General features: G+C 37.0%; 1 long non-coding RNA gene across 2 annotated transcripts in view; it reads right to left on the minus strand.

Annotated features, from left to right (window-relative positions):
• LOC145720930 (uncharacterized) overlaps positions 1 to 12,139 on the minus strand; it is a 58,453-nt gene that overhangs the window by 16,166 nt on the left and 30,148 nt on the right. For both annotated transcript variants that reach the window (XR_014144274.1, XR_014144275.1), the window contains exons 2-3: positions 9,174 to 9,323; positions 6,066 to 6,173 (exon numbers count right to left, since the gene is read on the minus strand). This is a non-coding gene — a long non-coding RNA (uncharacterized LOC145720930). The remainder of the gene's footprint in view (positions 1 to 6,065; positions 6,174 to 9,173; positions 9,324 to 12,139) is intronic.

Genomic DNA, 12,139 nt, shown 5'->3' on the forward strand with positions numbered 1-12,139 from the left:
AGCCACCCAGGCGCCCTGATATGAAGAATTCTTAATCTCAGGAAACAAATTGAGGGTTGCTGGAGTGGTGGGGGGTGGGAAGGATGGGGTGGCTGGGTGATAGACATTGGGGAGGGTATGTGCTATGGTGAGTACTGTGAATTGTGTAAGACTGTTGAATCACAGACTTGTACCTCTGAAAGGAATAATACATTATATGTTAAAAAAAAAAAAGAAGATAGTAGGAATGGAAAAATGAAAGGGGGGAAATCAGAGGGGAAGATGAACCATAAGAGACTATGGACTCTGAGAAATAAACTGAGGGGAGGGGAGTAGGGGATGGGTTAGCCTGGTGATGGACACGTAAAGACATGTAAAGAGGACAAGTACTGAATGGAGCACGTACTGAATGGAGCACTGGGTGTTATATGCAAACAATGAGTCATGGAACACTACATCAAAAACTAATGATGTAATGTATGGTGATTAACATAACATAATAAAATAAAAAAATAAACTGTATTAATTAAAAATAAAGTATGGCAAAATCACTGGGAAGAAGATCAATATACAAAAATCAGTTGTATTTCTATATATGAACGAAATTAAGAATATAATTTCAATCTTAAAAAAAAAGAATATAATTTCATTCACCATAGCACTAAAAAGAACAAAATATTTAAGAATAAACTTTATAAAAGTGCAGAACATACACTGAAAACTATAAAATTTTGCTGAAGTAAATTAAAGAAGACCTAACTAAATAGAGAGAGGCATTTTGTATTTAGAATTAGAAGAGTCAATATTGTTAAGATGGCAATTCTCTCCCAAACTGATCTACAGTTTCAACAAAATTCCTATCAAAATTCTGTAATGTGATAGAGATGCTAATAATCACTACAATGATAACTATATTACAATATTTAAATGTATCAAATTAACATGTTGCATACCTTAAATTTACACAATATTATATGTCAAATATATATCAATAAAAAAAAACTGCTGGTGGGCTTTTTTTTTTTCCCAGAACTTGACAAACAGGGGCACCTGGGTGGCTCTGTCAGTTAAGCTTCCCACTCTTGGTTTCAACTCAAGTCACGATCTCATGGATCATGGGATCAAGCCCCACCACTGGCTCTGCACTCAGCTGGGAGTCTGCTCAAGATTCTCTCTCTCTCTCCCATCCCACCCCCAAGTAAATAAATAAATAAATCCTTAAAAAAAAAGAAATTGACAAATCCTAAAATTTGTATGAAAAGGCAAAACACCTAAAATAGTCAAAGTAATTCTGAAAAATAGGAACCAAGTTGGAGGACTTTCACTTCCTAATCTCAAAGTTTATTATAAAAAATAGAATAATCAAGATAGTCCGGTACTGGTATATTCACATATAATTATACAAATTATAGTAACAGAATTGAGACCCCCAAAATAAAGCTTTTTATTTTATTTTATTTTTCTTTTTTTTAAGATTTTTTTATTTATTCATTCGAGACACAGAGATACAGAGAGAGAGAGAAACATGAGCAGGGAGAGAAGCAGAGGGAGGGGGAGAAGCAGGCTCCCTGCTGAGCAGGGAGCCCGATGTGGGGCTCAACCCCAGGACCCTGGGATCATGACCTGAGTGAAAGGCAGACGCTTAACCATCTGAGCCACCCAGGCGCCCCAAAAGCTTTTTATTTTAGTCAACTGATTTTTTTTTACAAAGATGCCAAAGCAATTCATTGAGTGAAAGGATAGTCTGTTCAACAAATGGTTCTGGGACCATTAGATATCCACATACAAAAAGATTGACTTAGACCTTCATGTCAGACCATACACAAAAATAACTCAAAATGGACCATACATTTGAATGTAGGAATTAAAATAATAAAACATTTAGAAGAATATATAGAAGAAAATCTTCAAGACCTTGTGTTAGACAATGACCAAAAGCATGGTTCATAAAAGAAAAAATTGTTAAAATGGACCTCACCAAAGATTAAACCTTTTGTACTTTAAAGGCATCATTAACGAAATGAAAAGACAAGCAATAGAGAGCAAGCAAATATTTTCAAAACGCATACCCAATAAGGACTTGCATCCAGAATTTACAAAGAATGTTTGCAACTCAATAAGAAGGTAGTCCATCAAAACTGAACAGACATGTGGACAGACATTTACAAAAGAAGATCCATGAATGGTTAATGTAAAAATGGCACAAAGATACTCGATAATATTAATTATTAAGGAAATGCAAATTAAAATCACAGTGAGATCAATTCACACCTATCAGAATGGCTATAATAATTCAGGCAGGCAGTTACAAGCATTGTCAAGGATGTAGATAAACAGGAACCCTCCTACATTGCTGATGAAAATGTAAAATAATGTATTCATTTTGGAAAACAGTTTGGTCATTTCTCAAAATGTTAAACATTAAACTACCATTTCACCCAGGAATTCTACTCCTAAACCCAAGAGAAATGAAAATATGTATCTGCACAAGGACTTGCACAAAAATGTTTATAGCAACATCATCTATAATAACCAAAACTTGGAAACAATTTAAGTGTCCATCAACTGGTATGTAGGGAAAAAATGTGGTGCATCCATACAATGAAATACTATTTACCAACAAAGAGGACAACCTACCAACACATGGTCCATCATGGATGGGCCTCAAAAACATTATGCTAAATGAAATGCTAAACCAAAAAAACTACATATCATATGACTCTGTTTATATGAAATGTCTAGAAAAGACAAATTTAAAGACATATAGAGTAGATTAGTGCTTTTCTGGGGCTAAGGGCAGGAAAAAGAATGAACTGTAAATAAGCATGAGGGATCTTACTGGAGGAAAGGAACATGTTCTATAACTGTTTTATGGGAATGGTAATACTATTTGGTAAATTGGCTAAAAGCCATTAATTGTACACTTGAAATGGATGAATTTTATAATATGTAAAACATACCTCAATAAAATTAAAAAAAAGAACAAAGTATGGTAACATGATATGTGAAGGATTAGTTGGTATTTTCCCTTATCCCTCCTGGCTTCCTATTGATCCTCTCAAATATAACTGCGTGCAGAAAAAAAGTATGTATTTCTTCAAGTGATTTCAAAGATGAAGGGGAAAAAATGGATGCCAAATTCTTCATTTCTAAGCTTCAAAGACCCTTTCCAGACAGAAAATATTTTAAAGGAGAAAAAGTGATCTGAACAAGCCCCCATTAGATAAGGAATCTTCTGAGCAGAAAGGAGGAGACCTCGGAGGGGAAAAAGAGATTATACACACTGTAGTAGACATGCCTCTTGTAAGGTGACCAGCTCCAGGACTTTCTGTGTTTTCATACTGAAAGTCCTGCATCCTGGAAACTCTTTCATTCTAAAATATGGAGATTTGGTCACCCTACTTTTAGTTCGCACCTTCTGAGTCATATCCTGGGGGCTTGGTGCAGGGCTGCTGGTGGGAAACCAAGAATAAAAGAAACATGCGTCCTGGTTTCTACTTGGGATTTCTGAGAGACGGGAGCCTAATGCACCCTCAAGGAGATAGGAAAGGGTGGGGAACTAGACATGGTAATGTGACATATTTAGGAGTGAAAAGAGACCTACACACCATCCCAGGACACCTATGGTACCTGTAGGGTGCAGAAGGGGGTCTGAAAGTTCCTTTGGGCCCCACATGTGGCATGGAAGCTAACTCATGGTTATCTTTGTGGATGTCCAAAATTGGGATGAAGAGAGGCATATCCAACAGAGCCCATGTGGACCATCCTCAAAAGAGAAGTGGTAAGAATGGGCTCAAGGAATTGCCAGGGCTATGAAGCAGAGTAGATGCCAAGATAAGGCCACATTCTACCCAGGTTGCTGTTTGAGAAAGCATCATTCTTCACTTTTGCCATGAATCTGATAGGATAAATTATATAGAAAGTAAGGGTCCACTTTGTGAGTGAACAAATCAAGACCTGGATGAGATCAGGCCTCTCACACACCACCCATGGTGCCAGATGCATAAGCCCCTAAAATTGAAAAATCCACCCAGGGAAAAGTATAGCAAAAAAGACTGAATTGGCAGTGGGGGGCGGGGCTCCTGATTATAATATAAATTTCAAAATTAAATACTGAAAAATAACTGAATTTATTTTTACCTGGAAATGACTAAACTAAGATTTCGGCCTCAGGTAAAATAAGAACTTTGACACAAAAATCCAAGTGAATTATATAGACAATAAAGGAATGGACATATGAGGAACTTCTAAAGCAAGAACTCTGCCTTCCACTGAGGTTCTCAAACTTTAACTTTCAGAGAACGTGGCAGAACAGTTGGCCTGTAATTTGCATGAAGATAAGTGCTGGCAGTCATTGAATCCCTGTGTATCATTTGCAAATAAATCTAAAAGTGCCAACACCATCACTAGTAATGAAGTACCAGAGAGTGAGACGCACTGGGAAACAGCTCATTGCATGTACAAGAAGATTTAATGAGGAGACCTGGGAACTCATTATATACTCATTTTAATAATTTACAGACTGGGAACAAAGGTTTATTTCTACAAACAGTGGTTTTAAAATTAGAGATCTTTCAACAATCTTGCCCCTGAACTTTGGATTCTGGTTAAGTAATGTCTGTTCAGGTTTTCAGATTAATATGGGCAGAGAAACATTGTTTCAATGCATATATTCTAAGTTTTCTTGAATTTAGGGAAAACTGGAAAACGTGTTCTGTTTTGTTTCTCTTATTAATATACCGTCTAAGTGACCATTCTTTTTTTTTTTTAAAGATTTTATTTATTTATTTGAGAGAGAATGAGATAGAAATCATGAGAGGGGGGAGGGTCAGAGAGAGAGGCAGACTCCCTGCTGAGCAGGGAGCCCGACGTGGGACTCGATCCCGGGACTCCAGGATCATGACCTGAGCCGAAGGCGGTCGCTTAACCAACTGAGTCACCCAGGCGCCCCATAAGTGACCATTCTTATGCAAGGAAATGCTATAGGCTTGCTTTCAATATGTTTTACTCAGCATTAAGCATGTTTTCTGATCCTGTTCAGTTTAAAACATTTAAACATACCAAATTATGTTACTTAATCCTATCTTGTTTCTCAGACACTGACAGAATTACATCATTTAGCCAGTAGGTATAACATTAAAATACACGGTATTTTTGTACACGTGAGTGGAAAAATATTGGCAAATAATCCAATGTAATTATCATTTGTGATCTCATATTTTAGCTTGGACCAAAAATCCACAACTGTGACATAACGGCATGTACTTCAAACAAGGATTGTATTTCTACAGAAAAAAAATGGGGGATAATTATTTGAAACTAAAAATTTTTAAAATGTTTCCACTACTGGCTCTGTTGTGTTACATGTTGGCAAAATCCCCCACAAAATGCATAAGGAAAAAAATGTCTGCCACAAAAATACATAAATACTAAGAAAAATATCAATATTCTTTATGAAAAATATATCACATTACACTGATAATGTAAGAAAGATAGAAACATGGATAATGAGAAGACTAAATAAAGAAAAACACTGAGAGGAAAGAAAGAGTTGGAGAGAGTGAAATAGAGAAGAAAGGATGGGGGAAGAAAGAAGATCTAATTTTATCCTTTTGCTATTCATTAAATTGTACTATTCAAATCTCAAGAGTTCTTTCAAAGTAGAAGTTTTTATATTGATCTATAGTAATGTTTTAAGGGAAATGAATTTATAAAGATCACCTTTTGTATAAAATAAATACAATTTGTCCAGATCATATGAGGTGGTACTTACAATTAGACTTATAAAGGCAAAGATGGTAAATGGAAAGGGGAAATAACAAACTAGTAAATGCACTTTTTAATTTTGAAATTGGTCTTGAAAGTTTTCATTGCATTGAAAAAATGGGACAATGTCCAGTTTGGCTTCAATATCATCCTCCTCTAAGTCTTTGGTATAACCATATTGGGTATAATTATATTTTATTGTATGAGTTAGGACTACATACAAATCAACTTATAAGAAATCTGGGTGGCCTTTAAAAACATAGTCATCTTTTTTCTTGCATCAGAGGAAAACTGAGGTAGGTATCAGTTCTGTGGCTTACCTCCATTAAGGTTCCTAACAGTCACAAGATGGCTTCTAGAGCGTTGGCAAAACACCTGCAACCAGGGCAACAGGAAGAGGAGAATGGCAGTGCTGCCTCGCATGTTTCCTATGGCAGAGAATCAAGAAAATTTATGAAAATTCTCCAGATCCATGGGTAGGAAAAACTGTTGGGTCAGCCAGCCAACAGTTGTCAGCAATAGTTTTTTAAGATCTGTTTTTAATTCTTTGTCCTAAGATCCTAATTATGAAGTAAATCAAGTTCAAGAGCTCCATAATAAATTATAAGAAGCTTATTTCAAAAGAACTAAATATTCAAGGAAGTAGGTTAACCTTTAGGTTCCTACTTTGTAGTGTACCCAAAATGCCAATCATACCTAGTGTTGCAAACCTCTTTCTAGGAGAACTTGCTTTCCTTCAACATCTGTGTCTACCAGGAAAATATCTACTGGCAAAATAAACAGTGTTAAATTCCAACCAACTCACCTAGAAAATTAAATCAATTCCCTTGCTGATTAACAATGTTATTAGAAGATCAAAACCCAGTATTTCATATGAATATACCAAGTTCTACCAGAAATCCCTTTACAGAAAAGAATACTGAAATATATTTTTTTTCTGGACCAAAGTAGCATCATTTTTTAAGTGGAGAATAGTGCCAAAGTGTGGCTCCCTAAGTATTTTGAATATTTATCCTCTAGTTTTATTTCATTTCTTTTTCGTGTTTTACAACATTTCCACATGACTAGCATTCTAGAAGATATCTCAGCATTGCAATCATTTCTCTTCTTCTCCACTGGCTTCACATACAGATTTCTCAGGGAGAAAGTTCATAAAAATAGATTTAGAAATGTTGGAACCTATCTTCCAGGCCTAACAAGAAAGGAGCAAAGCAACTGGATCTATTAATGCTTCTTCCAGGAAATTATTAGACAAGTTAGGTAAAACGAATTAATGAACAATATTAGAGGTTCTCGAGTTGTCTATAGATGAATCTTCAGGCCTCTCTCCATGACTGTCTCTGTTTCTGGCTGAATATTCTGATGGAGGCAGAGCCTGGCCAATGAGGTCTTGTTCTTCACCTTAGAGGTGTTTTGTAGAAAGAGTGATTCCACTGAATTCAGGGAAATCCATGGGCCTCACAGGGCTGTATGCTCACACCATGTTTATGATAACCTCGATTTTTAAAGTATAGCTCATATTGAAAAAGTCATGAGTTTGTTCTGGCCTCCAGAGACAGGCAAAGGCAGAACAGTTTTTATGGCTCTGTGTCTGTGGCCAGGGAAGGTCACACACATAAACTAGGAAACTATTTTTGATAACTTGGACTTGGAAAGACCAGCTGAGCTCTCTGTAAGCTATTTAAAACCTGCTCTGGATTCTCAGGCAGCACCAGATCTTCTGATTACATGTTTACAAGCCAGTCCTTAAAGATCTGTGTGGCTCTTCACTCCACAGCCAGGACACCTAATGCTATTCACCTTTAAAGTGAAATCCAGATACTAATGGAATAATCTCCATAAATATCTGTGCATGTAGATGAGTGCAATTAATCCTATTTTAGAGACCAGCCAATAAGCTCTTTGTCTAGTGTCATCAGGAGGATCCACATAAAATCTGAGTTCAAATCTTTCATTTTTCCAACTTAGTCAAAATGCTCAGCATAAACTTGATGTCCTGGAAATAGTCTTTGAAGAAATATAAGATACATCCTGAGGAGCATGAGAAGGCAGTGGTTAAGTTCATATATTCCAGAACCAGACTGGCTATGACCCTTGGCAGTTTCCTTGCTCTTCTTGTGCCTTAGTTTCCCCATTTTAAAATGGGGCTGATAGTAATAAGCACAGAATAGATTTGCTGTTAGTACAGAATGAGTTTAGTGTTTGTAAAATGGTGAGAACAACTCTCTGGAACATTGTGAATACATCACAAGTATTAGCCATCATTAGCACAAAGCAAGAGATCGTGTTCTCCAAAATTACTTACTTCCCAAAAATAATTCAAATACATTTCTCTCTGAACAAAGAAAATTGGCGTTTCTCTTCTGTGATACCAATGATCTATTTCTTTTATCTTGCTCTGGAATAAAGGTGTCCCTATCAATTGTGAAATAGGGGGTGTAAAGATTTGTAACTGCAAATATGGCAAAAGTCTGTAAGTAACTTTTATTTCTCCACAACTGAAATTAATTTTATTCTAAAGCCCTAATTTGCTTCTTTGGTGAAAAGTTCATTCTTGCCAATTCAAGGTAACTTAATCACTTTCAGTTTAAAACTCAATCTCTTATGACTCTCAACTCTCTCTTCTCCTTTGCCCCCTTATACCCTTGTGTAAAGTTTTTTTTTTTTAAGATTTAAAAGGGGGCAGGAAGGGGTAGAGGGAGAGGGTGAGAGAATCTCAAGCAAACTTCACGCCGACCGCAGAGCCCGACGCAGGGTTCAATCCTATGGCCCCAAGATCATGACCTGATATGAAACCAAGAGTTGGATGCTCACCCAACTGTGCCGCCCAAGGCTCCCACCCCTGTGTAAAATTTTTGAGATTTTATAAGCTCCTGAGATATTCGTCTTGTGCCTGTGGGAGAGGAAGGGTGTTCTGAGCTCTCTTAGGTATGACTGCAGTTAGGGTAAAGCTTGGGCTACTTGACCTTGGGCATTACCTCTATCTCCACTGTCTCCCATATTGTCCTCAGCTGGTGTAACATGGAGTCTGTTGCCTTAGCATGGCTAGTCCACCTTGCAGACCCTACTACAGGCTCCGTCACCTTAGCCCTGGGCTCCTTTCTCAGATCTTAGTTCCTAAACAAAAAGATTTGGGCATGGGGGTGAACTAGCTCATGCTCTTTTTTGCTCAAACATGCCACACCACCATCGCTATCAAAGCCACCTCTTGGTGCTAGACGACATTAGTCATCTATTGCTGCATAACTTATTACCCCAACACTTAGTGGTTTAAAACAACAAATATGTATTATCTCACTTTCTGTTGGTCAGGAATTCAAGAGCAACTTAGCTGGGTGGTTGTTGGTCAGGGTCTCTCATGAAGCTGCCATCAAGATGTCAGTAGGGCTGCAGTTATCTGAAAGTTTGGCTGGGGCTAGCAGACTCACTTCCAAGGTCACTCATGTCACTGTTGGCAGCAGGCCTCAGTCCTCACTGGCTATCGGCCAAAGACTTCTATTCCTCACCATGTAGGCTTCTCCATAGAGATTCTGAAGATTCCTCAGGACGTGGCAGCCAGCTCCCCCAGAGCAAGTGATCTGAGAGAGAGCACAACAATTTTATGTAAAAGACTAATGCGTTTTAATTGTAAAACAATGTTACATGAGACTCAATGGTTTATGTGGCTTCTAAAGCAATTAAGGGAAGTTTGATATCTAGAATTGAAGAGATGATAATCCTGCTCTATGATTATTCTCATTTGTTATTTAAATAGCTGCCAGACATTGTGAATTCGAAGCCGTGAGACTGAATCTGCAGAAATGGGGATAACAACAACAAACTTTAAATCACAAAAATCAAATTTTGCCATATAATTATGGCACTTGAACAGGAAATTGATATGTGTTATTTTAAACTCAATCACACACAAAATAACATTGTTTCTTTTGAGAATTTTTTTTTTTTAATGCACACAGGAAAAAAATAGAGGTAAATATCCTAATATATCAGCCTTCTCCCAGGACTAAAATAGAGAAAAAATGTTGATCGGGCAAATGGCATTACCCTCATCTTCAAAATAGTATCAGTAGAAATATTCAGGAAAGCTGAAGAGAGCATTTTATTTTATTGCGATTATTTCCTCTTAATTGAAAATAATTTACAAATGCAATAGAGAAAGTACAGGAAGAAAGGACCAAATATGGATGACTCTTTTATTTAATGAAACAATCATGCAGATCAATATTAAAGAGATACATACTGTTTAAAATAATACGAACCTGCAATAGAGGAAGTGTGAATTTAGACACATTTACATAGCATCTCATTTCAGAAATAATGTATTCTAGTATTTTCCCCATTATTAATTTAGCAGACATTTAATCTTTATTGGGAACACGGACCATCCTCACAAAGCTGTGTTGTTGTTGTTTTATAGCTTCCTGCTCTGGTAGCAATTCGTCAGCTACATCAGATAAAGAAGACTTTGATAGCAATTATAAATCAGTGATTTTCATCAAAACAAAATGAAATGTAATTGAAAGAATACTGAAAGTAAATGAGACATATCCTGTAGGGAAAATATTATACATAGATCACATGGAGACATGATCATTGGTATCTAAAACAAAATAGATGAATAGTTTAGATATGAAAACCCATAAAAAGATATCTGCATATTTCTCTGACGAAACAGAAAACAGCATCTGGGTTAATGACCTAAAGCAACTTAAACTACCTCTGAGGTTGTACAATGAAACTGAATAAAAGGAGATGATTTCAATGACCTCACTGATATGAGGAATTCTTAATCTCAGGAAACAAACTGAGGGTTGCTGGAGTGGTGGGGGGTGAGGTGGGAGGGATGGGGTGGCTGGGTGATAGACACTGGGGAGGGTATGTGCTATGGTGAGCGCTGTGAATTGTGCAAGACTGTTGAATCACAGATCTGTGCCTCTGAAACAAATAATGCAATATATGTTAAGAAAAAAAAAGAAGAAGAAGATAGCAGGAGGGGAAGAATGAAGGCGGGGAAATCGGAGGGGGAGACGAACCATGAGAGACGATGGGCTCTGAAAAACAAACTGAGGGTTCTAGAGGGGAAGGGGGGGGAGGATGGGTTAGCCTGGTGATGGGTATTAAAGAGGGCACGTTCTGCATGGAGCACTGGGTGTTATGCACAAACAATGAATCATGGAACACTACATCAGAAACTAACAATGTAATGTATGGTGATTAACATAACAATAAAACATTTTTTAAAAAAAGGAGATGATTTCAGAGGGCATCTTTGTCAGAATTTTGGTTAAAGGGAAGGAGCACTCGTGAGTCATCAAACCCCATGTATGTGTCAGGATTATGACCACTCGCTGCCCTAACCAACATCTGCTTAAGGAGATTTGGTTTAAGGCAACACAAGTAATCAAATCTCATGCTAGAAAGCGTTCAGGTTATAAGCCTAGAAGACATCATCCAGCTGTGTGACAGTCCGAATGTAGGAGGTTACTGGTATGATTTAAGAGATGTGTGGTGGGGGGTGAAGAATAAAAAGAGATGCTTGCACCAACAATTCCCTCAGCCAGTTCTGAGCTTTCTTACTTCCCCTCCCCCAAAAGGGGGGAGCCACTGTTTCAGGTAAATCTTTCACCTAATATGTTTTAGGGCAGTCAAAAACTAAGACTAACAAAGAAACAGGACCGGGCAGAAGATAACAAAGACACACAAGACAAAGGTTAGCCAATTCTCCCTCATAACTAAGGCTAGTTTTGCCGCTTTTAAAATGCAAATTATGTCAGGTAATAATGATAATCATAAAAGCTCATCTTTATTGAATGTGTACTATGAGCTAGACACTGTACTAAGTGCTTTGCTGTCATTTATTCATTTATTTAATTACTAAGTGGCCAATACTATTCTTTGTACATGGGTTATGGTGATGAAGAGAGTAGATACGATCCAGGCTTTCCTGGATATAATGTATATACTAGAGGGGAGAAGGCAAACAAGCTGATAAACAATATATCAATAGGTGGTAAAAGCTATGTGGAAAATAAAGGGAAAGATGGTTAGAAAACAATGTCACTATCTCATTTAATATTCAGAGCAAACCTAAGAAGTACAGGTGAGGTTCTGAGAGGTTAAGTAACTAGATCAAAGTCACACAGTATTTTTTTGACAATGGGTTAACAAAATTCTCTAATAAAATTTCTAAAAATGACTACTTCAAAATTTTCTCAGCTTGAATTGTTTTCCTTTTCCACCCCCAAAGAAAATGCAAAATTATCAGCACCTACACACATATACACTCAAACTATAGCCAAATTCTCTACACAGGACTTCATTAGAGTTTAAATTGCTGAAAAATAAGACAATTCCAAGAAGTGATTGTAGGGATGATTTTTTTTTTCTTTGAAAA

This window comes from Leptonychotes weddellii, chromosome 4 (genome assembly GCF_054177405.1).
Source record: "Leptonychotes weddellii isolate Sample4059 chromosome 4, ASM5417740v2, whole genome shotgun sequence".
Taxonomy (NCBI): domain Eukaryota; kingdom Metazoa; phylum Chordata; class Mammalia; order Carnivora; family Phocidae; genus Leptonychotes; species Leptonychotes weddellii.